Raw genomic sequence first — 22388 nt, 5'->3', positions numbered from 1 at the left:
ATAAACCTACCTAACAAGTCAAAAGGCCTGTATGGAAAATACTATAAAATGCTGATGAAAGAAATCAAAGATGATACAAACAGATGGAGAGATATACTGTGTTCCTAAATTGGAAGGATCAATATTGTGAAAATGACCAAAGTAATCTAAAGATTAAATACCATCCCTATCAAACTACCAATGATATTTTTCACAGATCTAGAATAAAAAATTCAAGATTCACATGGAAACACAAAAGATCCCAGTTAACCAAACAAATTTTGAAAAAGAAAGAAGCCAGAGTAATCAACCTGCCCGACTTCAGGCTTTAGACAAAGTTATAATCAAGACAGTATGGCACTAGCACAAAAGCAGAAATACAGACCAATGGAACAAGATGGAAAGTCCAGAGATAAATCACATACAAATGAGTACCTTGTCTCTGACAAAGGAGGCAAAAATATACAATGGAGAAAAATTAGTCTCTTCAATAAGTGGTACAGGAAAATCTAGACAGCTTTTATTAGTAATGATGATAACAATCTGCTGCATTTTTTCATTTTCATTTTCATTTCAAAGAATGAAATTAAGACACCACCTAACACCATACACAAAGATAAACTCAAAATGTATTAAAGTCCTAAATGTAAAACCAGAAACTATAAAACTCTTAAGAGAAACACAGGCAGAACACTCTTTGACATAAATCACAGCAAGATTTTCTATGACCCACCTCCTAGGGTAATGGAAATAAAAACAAAAATCAACAAATGGGACCAAATTAAAATGAAAAGTTTTTGCACAGTGAAGGAAGCTATAAATAAGGTGAAAAGACAACTCTCAGAATAGGATAAAAAAATAGCAAAGGAAACAACTGACAAAGGATCAATCTCCAAAATATGCAAGCAGTTCACTCAGCTCAATAACAGAGAAACAAACAACCCAATCAAAAAGTGGACAGAAGACATAAACAGACATTTTTTCCAGAGAAGACATAAAGATGCCTAATAAACACATGAAAAGATGCTCAACACCATTCATTATTAGACAAATGAAAATAAAAACTAAAATGAGTTATCACATCACATGGGTCAGAATGGTCATCATCCAAAAAGTCTACAAACATTCAGTGCTAGAGAGGGTTTGGAGAAAAGCAAACCCTCCTGCACTGTTGCAATGCAAATTGATAACAGCCACTATGGAGAATAATATGGAGATTCTTTTAAAAACTAGGAATAAAATTACCATATGACCCAATAATCCCACTACTGGGCATATACACTCAGAAAACCATAACTGGAAAAGACACATGTACCTCAGTGTTCATCACAGCAGTATTTACAATAGCTAGGACATGGAAGCAACCTAGATGTCCATGGACAGATGAATGGATTAAAAAGGTCATGGAACGTATAGAAAATGGAATATTACTCAGCCATAAAATGGAACACACTTGATTCAGTTCTAATAAGATGGATGAACCTACAGAGTGAAGTAGGTCAGAAAGAGAAAGACAAATATCGTATATTAATGGATGTATATGGAATCTAGAAGGATGGTCCTGATAAGCTCCTATCTGTAGGGTGGCAATGAAGATGCAGACATAGAGAACAAACCTGGGGACAGAGTGTGGGAGGGAGAGGCTGGGATGAATTGAGAGAGTAGCATGGAAACATATACATTACCATATATAAAGTAGATACCCACTGGGAATTTGCTTATGTGACTCAGGGAGCTCAACCTAGTACTCCTTGTCAACCTAGTGGGGTGGGATGGGGTGGGAGGTGAGAAGAAGGTTCAAGAGGGAGGGGGACATACGTAACCCACTCCAGTATTCTTGCCTAGAGAATTCCATGGACAGCAGAGTCTGACAGGCTACAGTTCATGGAGTCACAAAGAGTCTGACGCAACTGAGTGACTAACACACACACGCGTATGCACACACATGGCAGAAACCAACACAGTATTGTAAAGTAATCTTCCTACAATTAAAAATAAATAATTGTTAAAAAAAAACAGAAGGGGAAAAATCTTTTCTTGTTAATCTTGTTAGTATATAAGATCTGCAGTCTCATACTTTACAGAAATTCAAGGCAGAAACTTAAAAATGCAGCAAATTTTTATCACCATTACTAATAAATTAGAAATCAACTTTCAGTGTTTTTGTGTTCCCTACAGTTTTCAAAGTACACATAAACATCACCATTCTATTGACAAAAGACTTGAAATCTGTAACTTGGCATATATTATGGAAGGCATAGGGCCAAATACAAAAACTGATTAGGTACAGTCTATTCAATGCAATTAAAGGGACCCCAGAAACATCTCTGGTATCCAGCAATGATTTTCAATGTACCTATTTAGAAATCAGAATTATCCATTTTATCCAGGAAACAAAACAATACTTTAAAAATAAATAGCTACCTATTCAATTAAAAAGCACAACAAACAGTATCAATTATGGTACCTGATCTATTGTTTTCATGTTATTAACATTTATAGGGTTAAGGACACACAGTGGTGAAGAATCTGCCTGCCAATGGAGGAGACACAAGAAACTCAGGTTTGATAACTGGGTTGGGAAGATCATCTGGTGAAGGAAATGGTAACCCCTTCAGTGTTCTTGCCTGGAAATTTTCATGGGCAGAAAAGCGTGATAGGCTACGGTCTATGGGGTTGCAAAGAGCTGGACACAACTGAGCAACTGAGCAAATATGCAAACACACACAGGCATAGTTTAAGGAGGTATAGGGAGAATATCAACTGCTATAAAACTGATGTTCTCTTTGCAAAATACTTTGGTGAGAGTTTTCAAATAATATCATTATGTCAAATATACCATAATAAAGCATTTTTAATTCCATAGGTATAATTAATGTAACTTTAAAGTAGGGAGGCAAAGAAGAGAGATATAAACTATGTATTTGAGCACTGCTACTTTCACAAGTAGCATTTTATAAACACAATTTAACAAGCTTTGCTTTGTATAAAGCAAGCTACTTACTTTCAAAAGTACAGGTACACAAAATCATATAATGATAATATATTTTGGAAATAAAAGTCTTCATCTCCAAATGAAGTTTCAGGTAAAGCCTTTTGAATTTACACTTTCTCAAGACACTGTTTTGACATGAAGTAATCCTGGTTTTCTGGGAAAAGAAGACCAAATAAATCCCTTAATTCTAATCCAGTATGTACCATCCTTACTGCAGATGGATTTTAAATCCTTAAGCAATTGATCTACCAAAATATAAGGCAAAACACTGACTCCCGACTGCTGATTTTTATTTCATGTATCAACTGAATTTACAAATCTGTTGAAAAGCACACCAGGGCTTCTCAGAAGTTCCCTCACAACTGGGTTTACAGACATTTACCATGAAAAGGCAATGAGTTTTTCTTTGTTCCTAGCACCAGAATTTCAGTTAACCTGAGATTTGTTCTGGGTAAAGAGTCAGTCTACCTTCTGTCTCATTTCCTATTACTCAACCTTTTATGTTCTTGTCCTGATATTTCATCACTGCACTCAAGTTTCCTACATCACATCATCTGCTGAAGTGGCAGGGGAAAAAAAAAAAAGTGTTATTAAGCTAGCTTTGTTTAATTTCTTATCAGAAAAATCCAATAGCCTCTATTTCACAGCATCTTTTTCATACTGCATACATCCATACAACACAGTCACAAAAACCAGTCTACTTTAGATGAGACACCATGGCAAAGTCCACTTAAAAACATATAACATATATTATCAATTCCATACTGAATGGAGTGTTTGTTAATGCATGTGTGAGCGCTAAGTCACTTCAGTAGTGTTCAACTCTTTGTGACCTATGGACTGTAGCCCACCAGGCTCTTCTGTCCATGGGATTCTCCAGGCAAGAATATTAGAGTGGTTTGCCACGCCATTCTCCACTCTGTTTATAACCCCCATGTATTATGTAGAGATCAGCTGTTTAATCAGAAACTTGGTGATGTGTGAAAATATCTTTATCAAAGCACAGCTATTACTAACAAGTGCAATTACAAGAATTTAACTATTTTTATTACTTGCTTCATATTTGTGATGTCTATATTTATTAATTGAGAATAATTCACACACACACACACATATATATATATATATATAAAATCTGAAACATCACAAAAGGAGCATAGACTGAGGCTTAAATTAGCCATTAGTATTAAACAGTGGCTAACATCAAACGACAGTTCTATGGAAAAGGAACGGGAACTAACAGTTTGGGTACATCTATTCCCAATTTGTAAAACATTAAGACACCTTTCAATATAGGGTGAAGTATTATTTTAGAAGGCATTTTATGACTCATATTTCAAAAAAACACACGATGCCACTGTTTATATGATAGAACATAAGTTTATGCACCATTAAGGGGAAATGCATGTTACCAATTACATTGATAGACTATCAAATATTATAAGGCATCCATTTTCAGATACACAAAAATACGAATATAATGTATGCCTTTGAGTGGATAAATTATAGTATGTTCCAGTCACTGTACAAAACTCTTAAGGTCATTACCGTTTTATCCCTGAAAACCACAAGAGAGCATTCCATACTTATGAAGCAGAGAAACTGGCAGAGGGAGATTTACTTACTTGTTCTAACAGAACAAGTAGGAAGGTCACAGTTAGGATGTTAAATGAGTCCCACATTGGTTGAACCTTCCTCAATTCCTACGCTTGCTAGGTCTGAATTCTCATCAGCAGACTTGAAATTGGATTCACTTATTAAAAAGTGAGAAAACAAATACCTGGGGCCAATAGATTATGCTTCTGTATTTTGTCACTTTCTTCTAAGTATTATCAACTAGTTTAGCATCAACCAGAATATTCCTTTCTGAGTTTATTAATTTCTGATTAATGAATGCAGTTGTGATATACACAGATAGGCAAGGTATCTGCTAACATCATATTCAGTACTGCAGTATATATCATCACAAATAAAATAAGTCATAAGTCTAAATTCTGAGTACCTCATCTATTTAAATACTTCCATTTACAGGAAAAGGTAGAGTTTCAATATCATTGTGAGGAAATGAAAATAAATCCATTTGGAAATGTCTGAGCAACTGCTTTAAATCATATGACTTGCAAGTGGAATCAAGAAAGCTTTATTCAACAATCATATTTAATATAAACCTAGTAGAATATCTTAGGCGTCATAAGCGTTTAAAAGACAAAAGAGGAAGGGGAATGCTACTGTTCCCGCCACTCCAGATACCTTCACTCTTCCTTCTGATGAGTCCGCTCCATGTTTTTTCCCCTCAGTATAACCAGTGCTTGGGTTTGACTTGGTGTCTTTCATTTCACAAAACCTCCAGCTGGTACATAACCTATCTGAGCAATCCACCACCTCTGTTTTCTGCACATCCTGGCTTTGCTGAGGCAAGTACTTGGTGCTGATAACGAGCTGTGTTTGCGATTGAAACAGAGAGAAAAGAGGTTCACCTGAACAGTCTGTGATATCTCTCCTTACTGTTCCCTTGGAGCCTCAAACTGGACAGGTGGTCTCAGAAAATTATAGTCAAGCCACTTGGGCAGATATTTTGTTAAAATGAATCTTGGTTGTTGGTCAAGGAGGTTCTGTTTGCTTTCCCAGTGCTGCAATCTGAAGAAAGGGGCATTTTGAGAAAAGGCATCTAAGAGAACATAGAAGAGTCTCTAAAACTCTCCTCCTTTGTCAGCTAGATTATTTCCTGCCTTCCAGCTTCCTTCTAGCTTTCAGGATTTTCTCAGACTCCAGGTCTCTTACTTTGCTATTAACAAAGAAAAGCCCTGGGGCAGACCTTCTTTATTTGACTGATTCACTCCTATACCACCATGCACTCATTAGATGCACAGCAGAGTCATGAAAACTATGTTGTTGGCAGTCTTAAGACTGCCTTTTTTTTTTTTAATGCTCAAATTATGGATACAAAGTTACACATACATACACAAAGATGTTTTCATATAAACAAAAGGTAATTACAAACATGTACAAGCTCGTCATCTAGTTGAACAAAAATCTAATTTTCAAACACTATCAGTACTTTCTATATAAACCACAATAAATGTTACTAGTTTTATAACTATAGTCCCCAAACCCCCAGAGATTATTTTATTACTTTGCTTTCTTTCATCAAAGTTAGAAGACTTTCTCTTTGAACTGAACAAACTGGATTAAATATCCAGAATGATATTTTATACTTGAGCCATAATGAAAAATAAGTATATTTCAGTATATATAAGGTAGTTTTATTTATGAAGAGATCATGGACACTCTATAACTATTTTTTATTGAGGTTTATATTGACTACATTATAATTGTGGCTCCATACTTTTGACCCTACAAACTCTAAACCAGTCAATGGACACTGGAGAAACTCCAATTCCATCTCATTTACTCTACTCTAATGGGGGCACTGTTTGATTCTCCCTTCTTAGTTGCATAACTTAAAAATTGAAGGTGGTGGTTTAGTTGGTAACTTGTGTCCAATTCTTTGCGAGCCCATGGACTGCAGCCCACCAGGCTCCTCTGTCCAGGGGATTCTCCAGGCAAGAATACTGAAGTGGGTTGCCATGTCCTTCTCCAGGGCATTTTCTTTACCCAGGGATTGAACCTATGTCTCTTGCATTGCAGGCAGATTAGACTTAACAATTAATGTTGATTAAAACATTTTGTCTTTAGTATCCTATTACTATCTCCTTACATTATATTGGAATCACTAAATTTGCCTTTTCTTTCTTTTTAAAAATATATCTCACCTGAACAAAGATAATAATCATGGAGAAAAATTTTGGTATAGCAACATCCAAATATCTGGCTCATTCAAAAGTTTGAAAAAATTGACTTAGAAGTTCTGAATCGATAGCATGAGAAAAAATTACTATTATGTTCAGTTCAGTTCAGTTCAGTCGCTCAGTCATGTCCGACTCTTTGCACCCCATGAATCGCAGCATGCCAGGCCTCCCTGTCCATCACCAATTCCCGGGGTTCACTCAAACTCACATCCATCAAGTCAGTGATGCCAACCAGCCATCTCATTCTCTGCCATCCCGTTTCCCTCCTGCCCCCAATCCCTCCCAGCATCACAGTCTTTTCCAATGAGTCAGCTCTTCGCATGAGGTGGCCAAAGTACTGGAGTTTCAACTTTAGCATCATTCCTTCCAAAGAACACCCAGGACTGATCTCCTTTATTTTTTTTATATAAATTTATTTATTTTAATTGGAGGTTAATTATTTTACAATATTGTATTGGTTTTGCCATACATCATGGACTGGTTGGATCTCCTTGCAGTCCATGGGATTCTCAAGAGTTTTCTCCAACACCACAGTTCAAAAGCAGCAATTCTTTGGCGCTCAGCTTTCTTCACAGTCCAACTCTCACATCCATACATGACTACTGGAAAAACATAGCCTTGACTAGATGGACCTTTGTTGGCAAAGTAATGTCTCTGCTTTTTAATATGCTATCTTGGTTGGTCACAACTTTCCTTCCAAGGAGTAAGCGTCTTTTAATTTCAAGGCTGTAATCACCATCTGTAGTGATTTAGGAGCACAAAATAATAAAGTCTGACACTGTTTCCACTATTTCCCCATCTATTTGCCATGAAGTGATGGGACCAGATGCCATGACCTTAGTTTTCTGAATGTTGAGCTTTAAGCCAACTTTTTCACTCTCCTCTTTCACTTTCATCAAGAGGCTTTTTAGTTCCTCTTCACTTTCTGCTATAACTTACCTATAAACATGTCTTCTATAATATAAATCATGACCATGTCATAAAGACAACTATTGCCATAATTTATATCTATATAATTTAGTACACAACATGTCAGTAGTCTTCTAATGTTGGAAGCGACCAGGGAAGCAAAATTATCTGCCTCATAATTATTTACGTCTGGTGCAACGATAAGTATCTTATTAGTCAGACATGAAGTGAGAGAGAAAGATGGTGCAAAGTGTAATAAGCAAACACTTCTCTAAGATGATGCTAATATTTTCTGTGGGTGATTTTGAATGGAAAGAGAGCAGTATATGAGGCTATGAAAGAAGAAAATCTTGGAAATCAGCAAATGAAAGGAAAACATGATAAGGTTATTTTAAATTACTAGAATTCTTCAGTTGTGCTACATCATGGCAATGCGCACCTCCAAAATACATGGTAATACATATACATATCTAGGTGTATATAACATTCTGTGTGTATATATGCACATATATGCATAATTTTAATTTTTTGCCTATTTTATTTTGACCTATCCTGTTTTCATCATTAGCATCTTGATGGAGGAAGCAGGTGAGGATAACAAGTTTAGCAGAACTTGCTTCTATTATGTGAAATACTTTGTTAAAATGACATTATTCTAAAGATTCAGAACCACTGAAAAAGCACAAGAAGTAAAACAGATAAAAAAGTGCTTTTCATTACAAAGTCTTCAGTATGACTCTACATAAAACGAAGGAATTATCTCCTATTTACTTTGACCAGTTGTGGGAGATATCAGCCACACAACTGCTCTCAGTCACACTCTACCTGGCAGTCTCTATTATGAATATAGAAAATGATAACATTTATTTACAGTCTATTGTTCTAGTTAATGATATAGAATTGGGGGCATGGGTGGAGTACTGGGTGACTTCAGAAAAATATTTGTGTCATCTATTATACTTCTGTTTATGAATGCTGTTATGTCAGGACCTGATGCCAAGATATCTGAAAGCCATTTTACTACCTACAGTTAGCAAAATTATATACCAAAGCCTCTGAAAAGGGAAAAGGTTCTTGATGATTCAGTTGAAAAACCAAATCATCACAGGTACCACCTTCTTTCGGAATTTTTTTGAAGTAAGCAAGTGTCCTTTGGATAAGGCCACTGCTAGCTTGATCTTCTGTTATACAGAGCCAAAAGCTGCTAAACCAAGGAGATATCTTAAGGACTAGGTTAAAAAATCCATTTATGAAGGGAGGCACATTGCAGCTAGAAAGCACAGAGAAACATTTTTCTCCCAGCAAAACTTCTGATGGCATACTATTACTATTGATGTAGAACTGAGAAAATGGTCCTCTCCAGCAGCCCATTAGGGTAAGGTCTAAAAGAATTATGTTATAGTCTGCTTCTGGGCTTTCCTAGTGGCTCAGACCATAAAGAACTTGTCTGCAAAGCAGGAGAGCCAGATTCAGTCCCTGAGTCAGGAAGATCCCCTGGAGAAGGGAGTGGCAACCCATTCCAGTATCCATGCCTGGAGAATTCCATGGACAGAGGAGCCTGGTGGGCTATAGTCCATGGAGTTGCAAAGAGTCAGGTACTACTTAGTGACTAAATAACAATAAGGACAAAGAGGTGAATGTCAGTGTTCAAAACATTAAAAAAACAAGTATGCTAAGCCATACTCAACCCATCAGTAGTCTCACTGTCCATGAGCTCCAAAAATAAAACAATTAAGACTACAGTGAAAATCTGTGGTTGTCAACCCTGCATCCATTATCTTTTCTAAATAGTACCCCAAATTTCTCAGCAATAGGAAACTGGTCTCATACTCATTGAAACATAACCCTTTATTGATTGAGGTGAATTAGTACATGCCATCCTCACTGACCTACAGATGGACTGGAGTAGGTCTCTTCTCCCAGTCAGGCCAGTTGAAGTCAATAGCATTGATCCTGGGACTTTTACAAAACATGGGAAGCAGATTTTTCTCGTCTCGATCAGGATTTTAAAAAACAATCCTGTAGCCCTACAGCTTGTGGCCACACCATCTTTGGGTCACTAGAGCACACAGTCAACAGTGAGGGAGAAGCACCAAGAAATAGAGACAGAGAAATGCTAGTTCTGATCATACTGCTTGAAGCCAGATATATCCTTCAACTCACTAGTAAAATCAATACATTCACATATTTTATTAAGTTACCTAGGTCAGATTTTTACCTGTTCCTAAAATCATTATCACTACTTCAACAATAAAACCTCAAAACCATTAATCATATTAAACAATTTAACTTACTAAAGTTATATATCAAAAGACAGGTACTCTCTGTCCTCAAAGATAAGTTTTCTCAAGTTACCAAAAAATCTGTATCCATCATCCTATATTTTCGATTTCTCCTAAAGAGGCAGAGCTATAAACAGTACCTTTGAAAAACATCACACAAGCATAGCCCATATTTTTATGCTTTTGATCACTACTGAGAAAGCTGCTTACAGAATTCTTATACAATTTAATAAATCTATACAAAATAGTAACATTTATTCAAACAATCACTTTTCTATAATACAGAAAAAATAGTCAGTAAAATTACCTCTAATTCTTTATAGTGGACATTTTTACTTTCCAGGTTTTTTGTGTTTTTTTTTAATGTTTCAGTTCAGTTCAGTTTAGTCGCTCAGTCGTGTCTGACTCCTTGTGACCCCACGAATTGCAGCACGCCAGGCCTCCCTGTCTATCACCAACCCCCGGAGTTCACCCAAACCCCCGTCCGAAGAGCACATTAAAGTTTTCCTCACCGGCCAGGTATAATGCATTAAGATGAAAATCTCAATATACAAGAAAAGGATGTGTCACCTTAACAAGAGCGTCAAACATATTTATACTCTGGTGCAAGACCACAGTACAGAAGACTGCATTAGTAATGGTCTATTATTAAAATACTAAGATGTTAAAGGGGGCAAATGATCACTGCAGTGCACCTTCTACATAGCTACACTTCTACAATATAACTACAATATCCACAAGTAGTTTGTGCTTGGACTGTTTCTAGCTTGGTGTGTTATAATGTATCTTCTATTCAAGAACTAAGAACTTGGTCTCTTCTACCTATGCAAAATCATGACTATAAAGAGCTCCATAATTATTGCTGATATTCAGTCATTAAATAAGAGTCAGTGAAAGTAAAGCTGGACACTGCTTTTTTTCTTATAAATTTAAGCAGTCCTTTGACTTTAGTAATTACAAAATTACTTTAGTAATTTTAAGTCCTTTGCTGCTGCTAAGTCACTTCAGTCGTGTCCGACTCTGTGTGACTCCACAGACGGCAGCCCACCAGGCTCCCCCATCCCTGGGATTCTCCAGGCAAGAACACTGGAGTGGGTTGCCATTTCCTTCTCCAATTTAAGTCCTTTCGTAATTACAAAAGAATACAGACATCTTGGGCTTCCCTTGTGACTCAGCTGGTAAAGAATCTGCCTGCAATGCAGGAGACCTTGGTCCAATCCCTGGGCTGGGGAGATGCCCTGGAGAAGGGACTGTATAGACCATGAGGTCGCAGAGAGTCAGACACAACCAAGCAACTTTCACTTCACAGACACCTTGTTTACCAAAAACAAGAGGATTAAATTTGGGGGAGAAAAAGAAATGTGCATAAAACTGGTGACCATATTTAAAAAGAAAAATTGTGGATTTTATAACTTTGAAAGAAATATTATTTCTAACACTCTATATTGAGAGAAAGAATGTATGTGTACTGAATTTTGGGGATTTTTTCCCCTCCTTTTCTTATCTTATTCAAATTAGGACTTCTAGAAAAAACATACTGCTAAAAAATTCAATGAATATGATGAATTTACAAAAGAATTTACAAAGATACACAGGGTCCATCTGGGTATACAAAAGAGGGAAAAATTCATGTCGGACTGAATTATTATATTTAACTATTTGCAGTTTCCTAATTCACTGGGTATTTACATACAACTCACCAATTTGCCCTGGTTACACAGATACCATCTTAAAGTGTCAGACTGAATTTATCTTCTCTCATTTTATGACTTCTGTCACCATCTGAAATGCTTTAAAATATTCTAGAAAAAACTTTTAAATTTTACTTCCACAAAAAGAGGATTGTTAAAAGTCAAACATTATTTTAAAATTCCATTGCCAAGGGCAATCAGCTTTCATGTCAAAGTGAAAAATCTTAACTGTTGGGGAAAAAAAAAAAATACTAAACAAGTGACTCCAAGCTCCAATCAAAAAACAAACTTCGTGTTTTGTTCTGGGGGATGACATGAATTTGGCACTGCAATCCATGTGAAATATTCGATGGGTTCACATATTTGAGCCAAAATGATAAATCAAGTTTCAAATAACTATATTTTTAAAAACACACTATATATCCCCATGCCAAGATGCTGTGAAACAGCTGACCACAAAGAGAATTAATTTTACAGCAGAATAAATCAAAGTATTTTAATATATTTAAGATAATGTTTAATTTTTTTTTTAAATTTTAAGAGAACTAAACACTCTTCTTCAGTTCTCCTATGCATGAGTTGCAGGAAAAAAAAAAAAAAAGAAAGAAAAGAAAAGATAAGGAAAGTTAAACTAGAAGTCCAAGTGGAAGCACCAAGTAAAAGAAAATGATTTTTAAATTCCTAAGAGGGAATAGCCCCCTCTCTGTTCTTAATGGTACCATATTAATTGATTCAAGATCACTGGAACACAGGGAAAGCACCGAAAGGAGAAAGTATTTCATAAAACCTAAGATGATTTTTAACATAATGCTGAGCTCCAAACTGGATCCCTTTAAACTTCTGACTGAAGCAAGGATAAGTAAAAAGTGAGTCTGGAGATGACATTTTCTTTTGTTTGCAACAATGAATGACTGGCCTGTTTCATAAGCCTGAAGCATGTTTATTTAGTGGCACCGAAAGGCACTGAGCAAGACACTGACACTAGGATTTGCAAAGTGGGACTGAGGGACAAGGCTGCTCCACAAGGGGACAACATGAGGATCAATCCATGGACTATTTGGCAGTCTAGATACACAGCCAGGGAAACTAAAAAAGGGTACTGATACGCATTTTATATTTTAGAAATTATATTTTGTCAAGTTTAACGTCAAGAAAATTACTTAACTATTTCTAGCAGCCAATGAAAATTTTAAGAAATATACCCCTCATTTTATATATATAACTTAAAACTCAGCAGTATTCCAGGTATGAAAACTAAAACTATATATATATATATATATATATATATATATATATATATATATATATCTGCTCTTCCACTTGTTGATAAATATTCTATATTTTTACTCAGTAAGATAAATGCATAGTTTTTTAAGGTTGATTTAATCAGTGCAGGTGGTAAACCGTTCTGTTGTAATTAGCATCTGGAGATGTGGTTTTTTCTTTTCTTTTTTTTTTCTTTTTAATGTATGGTATTCCAGCTGGCTAAAGCACTATACTAAATAAAGTCAGGGTCATATTTCTTTCTTTCTTGACAGATTAAGTAGTTTCTCTTTCATTGCCTGAAACCATATCCATCTACCTGTGGCCAACCATCTCACAAATACATATTTTTAAACATTAAGATCATTAAGCTAACATGGAATGATGAAACAAAGCCATTGGTAAAATAAGACAATAAAATAAGGAGAACTCAGGATAACTTGAAGGAGAATAGAGGAAGGGACAGAAGGAGGGAGAAAAGAAAGGAAGGAAAGGAAGCACAGACAGTGTCTTGTCGATTCACATATGCTGAGATATTTTCCAGTTTGATCTCCTGCCTACATCAATATGATGAGATCTCACTATTTCTTTAGACATTTTAAGAAAACACACATTCTTTCAATGAATTCTTCCATTATATAAGTAAATACTCCAATGCTAAAACTTTGGATATGTTCCACCAATTATTTTTACAGCTAGATAAAGTTAAATTATTTTTACAGCTAGATAAAGTTAATTTAAGAGCAACTGATAATAATTTCTAAACTTTCCATAGTAATACAATGAAAATATTTTTATAAATAGGGAACTGATTTCTTTGATAATCAAAAAACACCAATTAATAGATAAAATGCTGCATACTTTTAGAATGAGGAAAAATATATCTCTGGATCCATCATTCATATGGAGCTCATAAATAATATGTGGTGAGATGCTTCGGTAGAGAGTAGGTACTGAGCTTTTATTTATATCTGCCACACACTTTTCTGGACATTTAGGTGCAGAATATGGCCCTATTAGGTTAATATAAAGCAAACAACTGTCTATTATTTCTCACAGGAGACTTAAAAGCAATAGAATCACTTGATACAGATATTTTAGAAAGAGAGACAGTGGACTCTGGTAAAGAAAGGCAATCATGTCTTAAGTATAAATGTGTTACAGGTTATGCTGTTTTGTTCCTTCTGGAGAAGGCTCTATGGAAATTCCTGCTTGTTTGAATAGTTGTTTGTAAGGAGATTTGGAATTAAAGATCATTCGGTGTCACTTCACATCAATTAAGATGCATGGAAAGACACTGAAATAGTCAGGATATGTTATTAAGAATAAACAATCCAGAATGCACTGGCTTCGATCATGTATTAGGGACCAGGACCACAACTGTGTAATTATGGATTAAGTGCATATAGTTACATAATTGTAGGGGGATGCTCTGGAGTGTGGACCTTAGCACTGTGAATCATTTCAACATCCGGAGAGATTAAGGACTCTGGACACGGTCCTCGCAAATTTGTACCAAAATGTAGAGGGCAGTGAGGTGGATGCATAAGGTACTCCACTTGGTAGAGTAAGCTGCCCCAGGGTTCTGGAAACAGGTAAGGAGCTACAAGACTTAGGATGAATGTAAGCCTTTGAGATATGAAATTTCTTTAACATCTGTATTGAACTGTGTGTTATTTTTCCTTTGTTATCCTTGAACTTTACCAGTAAAGTCTGAACCACTGGAGTCGATTCTCTCCTATACTTTGGAGAACTGAAGAGTCGGCACCATGTCTGAAAGTTAGTTAACAGAGAGTAGTGTCTCTGAATTCCTACGTAAAAGGTAACAGAATTTATAACCAGCAGAGCTGAAGGAATAGACTAGGGCAAGTCTAACTGAGGTCATCAACACCTGAGTGAGGCAGCTACTGCAGACGGAAAAAAAATAGAAAGAAAAAGTTAAAAAATAGAAAAAGATGGAATTAAAAGACCTGAAAGTCCTATTCATGACTACCACTGAAAAGGGGTCCCTGAAAAAAAATCTCAATTGCTAATTAGCCATTTCTGAGGAAAGTAAGTTTTAGCCATCAAGCCAGTGCTACCTACAGTTATGAAGAGCAGGAAGGCTAACCAATTCCAATATACCAAAGTTATACATTCACTACTTTATGTGCAAGAAAAACATAGACATAAAGGAATCAGAGAGGAATACTTTCATTCTTCCAAATTATATTAGGCAGTATGTGATAGAATTATTGGTGGCTTTGTTGAAGACATTTACAATGTGTGACTGGCTACTAAGCTAAATGCAACCTTCTATTAGGATTCTTTTGGCATGAGAACATATTACAAACAATAGTGTAGATCTTTTTTTTTTTTTTTAATAGCTGAACCATGACTAAACAAAGGGGAAAAAAAAAGATGTGTTCTTCACTATGAAAACTAGCTGGACCATGATTAAACAAAACAATCTCAAATATGAAAATTTATGTCATATTATAAGGAAGTCCTTCACATTCAGAGACTTTCAATGGATAACAAAAACTTTAGGTTTGCCAAGTAATTGTGAATGAATGAAATAACCACTGGTTGTCACACTTCAGGCAAGAGGTTCCAACTATTCAGTAAACTTGAATTGTGAGTCTAAAGATCAAATTTGAATGTCAGCTGCTGTAGAATTTCAGATTTTATTTATATCAACTGTATTCACCATTGATAAACAGTTCATCTGATATAACATAAAAAGATTATTAAAAAAGGAACTACAAAGGATATATCATGTTAATTATAATAAAAGTTGTGGGATATCTTTAGTGAATCCACAAAATATCCAAAAAATTTACTCAAAAAACACCTAAAATGTTATGAATTTAAAAGCATTATGAATTTAACTTCCTCACTCTTAAAGCCAACTTCACACTATGCTACACTAGCACATATTCCAAAAACTCTAACACAATTGTCTTATATTGAAATTAAAATATTACCAATGAACTTAATAACCAAAGCTGGATTTTAAATGTGATGTAAAACCTCATTATACAGTCTTGAATTCAATCTTCTGAGAGCAGTTGTTAAACATCAGTCAGGTCAGTCGCTCAGTAGTGTTCAACTCTTTGCAATCCCATGGACTACAGCACGCCAGGCCTCCCTGTCCATTACCAACTCCTGGAGTGTACTCAAACTCATGTCCATTGAGTTGGTGATACCATGCAACCATCTCATTCTCTGTCATCCCCTTCTCCTCTCACCTTAAATCTTCAGCATCAGGGTCTTTTCAAATGAGTCAGTTCTTCACATCAGGTGGCCAAAGTATTGGAGTTTCAGCTTCAAAATCAGTCCTTCCAATGAACACCCAGGACTGACCTCCTTTAGGATGGACTGGCTGGATCTCCTTGCAGTCCAAGAGACTCTCAAGAGTCTTCTCCAACACCACAGTTCAAAAGCATCAATTATTCGCTCCTCAGCTTTCTTTATAGTCCAACTCTCACATCTATACATGACTACTGGAAAAACCATAGCTTTGACTAGACAGACCTTTGTTGGCAAAGTTTCATCTCTGCTTTTTAATATTCTATCTAGGTTGGTCATAACTTGCCTTCCAAGGAGTAAACATCTTTTTATTTCATTGCTGTAATCACCTTCTGCAGTATTTTGCAGCCCAGAAAAATAAAGTCAGCCACTGTTTCCACTGTTTCCCCATCTATTTCCCATGAAGTGAAGAGACCAGATTCCATGATCTTAGTTTTCTGAATGTTGAGCATTAAGCCAACTTTTTCACTCTCCTCTTTCACTTTCATCAAGAGGGTCTTTAGTTCTTCTTCACTTTCTGCCATAAGGGTGGTGTCATCTGCATATCTGATGTCATTGAGATTTCTCCTGGCAATCTTGATTCCAGCTTGTGCTTCCTCCAACCCAGTGTTTCTCATGATGTACTCTGCATATTAGTTAAGTAAGTAGCGTGAAAATATATAGCTTTGATGTACTCCTTTTCCTATTTGGAACTAGTCTGCTGGTCCATGTTCAATTCTAACTGTTGCTTCCTGACCTGCATACAGATTTCTCAAGAGGCAGGTCAGGTGGTCTGGTATTCCCCTCTCTTTAAGACCATTCAAGTATGACCTAAATCAAATCCCTATGACTATACAGTGGAAGTGACAAATAGATTCATGGAATTAGATTTGATAGAGTCCCTGAAGAACTATGGATCGAGGTTCATGACACTATACAGGAGGCAGGGATCAATACCATCCCCGAGGAAAAGAAATGCAATATGGCAAATGGAGGCCTTACAAACAGTTATGAAAAGAAGAGTAGTGAAAGGCAAAGAAGAAAAGAAAAGATATACCCATTTGAATGCAGAGTTCCAAACAATAGCAAGAAGACATAAGAAAGCTTTCCTCAGTGATCAAAGAAAAGAAATACAGGAAAACAACAGAATGGGAAAGTCTAGAGATCTCTTCAAGAAAATCAAAGATACCAAGGGAACTTTTCAGGCAAAATTGGGCACAATAAAGGACAGAAATGGTATGGACCTAACAGAAGCAGAAGATATTAGGAATAGGTGGCAAGAATACCCAGAAGAACTATACAAAAAAGATCTTCACAGCCCAGATAATCACGATGATGTTATCACTAACCCAGAGCGAGACATCCTGGAATGCTAAGTCAAGTGGGCCTTAGGAAGCATTACTACAAACAAAGTTAGTGGAGGTGATGGAATTCCCGTTGAGCTATTTCAAACCCTAAAAGATGATAGTATGAAAGTGCTGCACTCAATATGCCAGCAAATTTAGAAAACTCAGCAGTGGGCATAGGACTGAAAAAGGTCAGTTTTCATTCCAATCCCAAAGAAAGGCAATGCCAAAGAATGCTCAAACTACTGCACAATTGCACTCACGTCACACGCTAGTAAAGTAATGCTCAAAAGTCTCCAGGCCAGGCTTCAACAGTATGTGAACTGTGAACTTACAGATGAACTTCAGGCTGTATATTGTCACCCTGCTTATTTAATTTATATGCAGAGTACACCATGAGAAATGCCGAGCTGGATGAAGCATAAGCTGGAATCAAGATTGCCGGCAGAAATATCAATAACCTCAGACATGTAGATGACACTAACCTTATGGCAGAAAGCAAAGAAGGACTAAAGAGTCTCTAGATGAAATTGAAGAAGGAGAGTGAAAAGTTGGCTTTAAACTCAATATTCAGAATACTAATATCAGGGCATTTGGTCCCATCACTTCATGGTAAATAGATCAGATAACAGTGGAAGCACTGACAGACTTTATTTGGGGGCACTCCAAAATCACTGCAGATGGTGACTGCAGCCATGAAATTAAAAGACACTTGCTCCTTGGGAAGAAGAGCTATGATCAACCTGTTGCTACTGTTGCTGTTAAGTCACTTCAATTGTGTCCAACTCTGTGACCCCATAGACGGCAGCCCACCAGGCTCTGCCGTCCATGAGGTTTTCCAGGCAAGATTACTGGAGTGGGTTGCCATTGCCTTCTCCGATAATCAATCTATTGGCTGATTATAAAAAAGCAGAGAAATTACTTTGCCAACAAAGATCAGTCTAGTCAAAGCTATGGTTTTTCCAGTGGTCATGTGTTAGTGTGAGAGTTGGACTATAAAGAAAGCTGAGTGCCAAAGAATTGATGCTTTTGAAGTATGGTGTTGGAGAAAGCTCTTGAGAGTCCCTTGGACTGCAAGGAGATCCTACCAGCCCATCCTAAAGGAAATCCATCCTGAATATTCATTGGAAGGACTGATGCTGAAGCTGAAACTCCAATACTTTGGTCACCTGATGCAAAGAAATGACTCATTTGAAAAGATCCTGAAGCTTGGAAAGATTAAAGGTGGGAGGAGAAGGGGACAACAGAGGATGAGAAGGTTGGATGGCATCACCGACTCAATGGACATGAGTTTGAGTCAACTCCGGGAGTTGGTGATGGACAGGGAGGCCTGGCGTGCTGTAGTCCATGGAGTCACAAAGAGTTGGACACGACTGAGCTACTGAATTGAACTGACTCTATGCAATGCTCCACTTTTGGAGGCAACGCAAGGAGCTACCGTACCCTATTTAGAATCTTGATAGCAAAATAAAAAAATAGGTTGGATATAGTTGTGAATTGGAAGACCCAGAGAATAAGGACCAAGTACCTTACCAACACAGAGAAACTAAGTAGGTGTTTTGAAAGTCACATTCACTTCAGTGACTCTGGATAGATATTGACAATAACAAACTGAAAAGATTTTCTAAACTTTGAAACATACCTACTTTTGTCATTTAATATATCTCATTAAAAATGCTTTTTCCCAATCATTTCCCAAACCATTATTATGGTTTTGTCAAATAAAAGAAATGGAATGCTGTACAAGAAAACTGTAACCAGAAAAACAACCAAGGCTCAGTAGAGGTCAGCCACCTTGCTCAGATATAAAAAATCCAATGCTATAGAATTGCTTCTCAGGATTCTCTCCTGCCTTTGCTCCCTTGGCCTTAAGGCATTTAGAAGAAATCAAAGGTAAAGAGTGTATCAGTCTGAAGATTCTAAAGTCTAAATCCTGCCTTCTTTTCCACACCTTGTTCTTAATGCTTCATCCAAGAAACATATCTCTATAGATATTCTTAACAATTAACAATTCCTTATTGCAAAAATATAACTACTCCCAAGTATGTTAAATCATCTTAAAATATTACCTTCTCATCAGAATGCAATTTAATGTGCAAGAAATACTATTCTTGAGGTACCAAAAGGTTAGATCAGAGAAATACTGCAAGAATCATAACACAAGGAGCTTTACATGTGAAAAGCTTAAAAAATACTTGCTACAATAATTACAACAAAAATCTGGTTTAGAGTATCATAATCTCACTGGTTTTTGGAATAACATTCCCGTTTAGGAAATGTAATTCAAACAGTCCAATCTTTTTTTTTTTTTTTTCAAATAAATTGTAACTATGATTCAATGAACTCATTTACCAAATAGAAACAGACTCACAGACTTAGAGAACAAACTTAAGAGTTACAAAGGGGGAAGGGGTGGGGAGATTGTTTGGGAATTTGGGATGGACATGTATACACTGTTGCTGTTGTTCAGTCCTAAGCTGTGCCCAATTCTTTGTCACCTCATAGACGAGCACACCAGAATTCCCTGTTCCTTACTATCTCCCAGAGTTTGCTCAAACTCATGTCAATCCATATACTGCTACATTTAAAATAAATGTAGCACGAAAAAGAAAAACAGAAAGCAGCTTTATTGTTTTGTCTGATAATAAAGTAGTATTTGCTACCTTTCAAAAATTTAGACATATATAAAGTCACATATAAAAATGAGTACTATCAGAAATTTCCAGAAGTACGAATTAAAATACTACTTGATATACAATATTCAAAAATATTCAATATCCTATATATCAATATGCTTATTACAAAGTTGGTCATATTATGAGACTCATCATTCTTTTTTTAATTTTCTTAAAATATATTTGTTTTAATTTTTATAGAAATTAGTTAATTTACAATGTGGTGCTAGTTTCACATCTACCATAAAGTTATTCCATTATACATATATATAAATACCTACGTTCATTTTTAACATTCTCTTCCATTATAGGTTATTCCAAGATACTGAATATAGCTCCCTGTGTCATACAGTAGGTCCCTGTTAGTTATCTGTTTTATATATAGTAGTATGTATATTTCAGAGAAGGCAATGGCAACCCACTCCAGTGTTCTTGCCTGGAGAATCCCAGGGACAGGGGAGCCTGGTGGGCTGCCGTCTGTGGGGTCACACAGATTCAGATACGACTGAAGTGACTTAGCAGCAGCAGCAGCAGCAGCAGTATGCGTATTTTAGGCTTCCCTGGTGGCTCAGATGGTAAAGAATCTGCCTGCAGTGTGTGAGACCTAGGTTCAATCCCTGGTTTGGGAAGATGCCCTGGAGGAGGGCATGGCAACCCACTCCAGTATTCTTGCCTGGAGAATCCCATGGACAGAGGAACCTTGGGGGCTAGAGTCCATGAGGTCACAAAGGGTCAGACACAACTGAGCAACTAAGCACAGCGCATATGTATATTTTAATCCCAAACTCCAAATGTATCCCTGTCTTCCTCTTCCTTACCAGAATACTGTTTCCTATGTCTTAGAGCCTATTTTTATAAATAAGTTCATTTGTATCATATTTTTAGATTTCACCTATAAACAATATCATGCGACGTTGTCTTTGTCTTGCTTATTTCATTTAGTATGATAATCTACAGGCCCATCCATGCTGTTGCATATGGCACTATTTCATTCTTTTTTTTTTTCTGGACTAAAGCTGAGTAATATTGAGTGTGTGCAATATACCAGATCTTCTTTTTACATTTATCTGTCAATCAACTAAAAGCTGTTTTCTGGGTCAACATATTTAAATTTCACATCAAAAGTTTGAATTGCTGCAAAGCATTTCACTAAGTGAATGTTTCACAATACATTTAATTAAGCTCTTTTGTTAGGCAAACAAACTGATTCTGATATTTGCTATTAAAATATATATCTTTTCATGGACTTCTGTGTTTTACTTTTAAAAAAAGATATACCTTTTGAATCATTAAACAATAACAAAGCTGTAATTCAGAAAGCCTATCTACTCTGAAATAATCTTCTCAGGAAAAATAATATCAGATAATAAGAAACTATACATTGGAATGCTCACTCAGTTCTGTCCAACTCTTCACAACTCCATGAACTATAACCCTCCACACTCCTCTGTCCATGGAATTCTCTTGGCAAGAGTACTGGAGTGAGTTGCCATTTCCTCCTACAGGGGATCTTCCCAACTCAGGGAATGAACCTGTGTCTCTTGCATCTCCTACGTTGGCAGGATTCTTTACCACTGTGCCACCTGGAAGCCCTACTTTGTAGAGGGGATTTTAATTTCACATTAAAATGTTAACATTTAATTTACATATCCAATATGTAATCCCTATTAATATCTCCCAAAATTACATGTGGTTTATAAGGTCAACACTGTATATAGATGGATTAGAGATAACAAACAGCACCTTATATAGAAACCTACTTTGCTGCTGCTGCTGCTAAGTCGCTTCAGTCGTGTCCGACTCTGTGCGACCCAAGAGACGGCAGCCCACCAGGCTCCCCAGTCCCTGGGATTCTCCAGGCAAGAACATTGGAGTGGGCTGCCATTTCCTTCTCCAATGCATGAAAGTGAAAAGTGAAAGTGAAGTCGTTCAGTCATGTCCAACTCCTAGCGACCCCATGGACTGCAGCCTACCAGGCTCCTCTATCCATGGCATTTTCCAGGCAAGAGTACTGGATTGGGTTCCCATTGCCTTCTCCAAGAAACCTACTTTACTTCCATTAATTTGTCCTTTTTCTTAAAAACAATACTTTAAAAATATTTCAGAGAGCAATACATCAAACGATTTAAATTTTCTTTGATAGTGTTAGTGTCTCCTGGGGTGAAACTA

This window comes from Capricornis sumatraensis, chromosome 7 (assembly GCF_032405125.1).
Source record: "Capricornis sumatraensis isolate serow.1 chromosome 7, serow.2, whole genome shotgun sequence".
Classification (NCBI taxonomy): Eukaryota; Metazoa; Chordata; class Mammalia; order Artiodactyla; family Bovidae; genus Capricornis; species Capricornis sumatraensis.
The sequence above is the reverse complement of the archived record's forward strand: the minus strand, read 5'-3'. Positions refer to the sequence as shown.